Here is a 675-nt window from a genome sequence, read left to right on the forward strand (position 1 = left end):
AAAGACACTTTTTAAAATCCTTCTTTTCTTCAAAAGACACCATAAACAAAGTAAAAGACAGGACTCCATGCTTCCACTGCATGCACAGCTTGAGGAATCCCAGTTCCCCCACCAGGGATTAGAACCCAGGCCACGGCAGTGAAAGCACAAAATCCTAACCACTAGACCACAAGGGAACTCTCTGCAATTAATTTTTTTGAGTACTTAGGATTTTTGTTATTTCAACTGTCTAAAAAACAACAAAAACAAAATGGAAAAAGATCTTTCCAAAATAACTGGATATTTACCTAAGGAAATTATTCTCACATAAAATCTCTAGAAGAACATCATTAACAACAACAAGAAGAAGAAGTTACTGTGGCCAATAACACTGAAAATGTTCCTCTTTTTATAGCAAAACACAGGCCATGGCAGTGACAGTGCTGAACCCTAACCACTACACCACCAGGGAGCTCCCTGCAATTTAAAAAAAAAAAAAATTTATTTATTTACTTATTTGGCTGCACTGGGTCTTAGTTGTGGCATGCGGGATCTTCGTTGCCACGTGCCAGATCTCTAGTTGCGGCATGCGGGCTATGTTAGTTGCAGCATGCAGGATCTACTTCCCTGACCAGGGATCGAACCTGGGCCCCCTGCATTGGGGGTGCAGAGTCTTAACCACTGGACCACCAGGGA

The 675-nt window shown here is 41.8% G+C and overlaps 1 non-coding gene across 1 annotated transcript; it reads right to left on the reverse strand.

Moving 5' to 3' along the window:
• Positions 1 to 602: 602 nt before the first annotated feature.
• On the reverse strand, positions 603 to 675 carry TRNAG-CCC (transfer RNA glycine (anticodon CCC)). The gene has a single exon. It is a non-coding gene; the product is annotated as a tRNA-Gly (tRNA).

Source organism: Neophocaena asiaeorientalis, unplaced genomic scaffold, assembly GCF_003031525.2.
Source record: "Neophocaena asiaeorientalis asiaeorientalis breed wild unplaced genomic scaffold, Neophocaena_asiaeorientalis_V1.1 scaffold179, whole genome shotgun sequence".
NCBI classification, from domain to species: domain Eukaryota; kingdom Metazoa; phylum Chordata; class Mammalia; order Artiodactyla; family Phocoenidae; genus Neophocaena; species Neophocaena asiaeorientalis.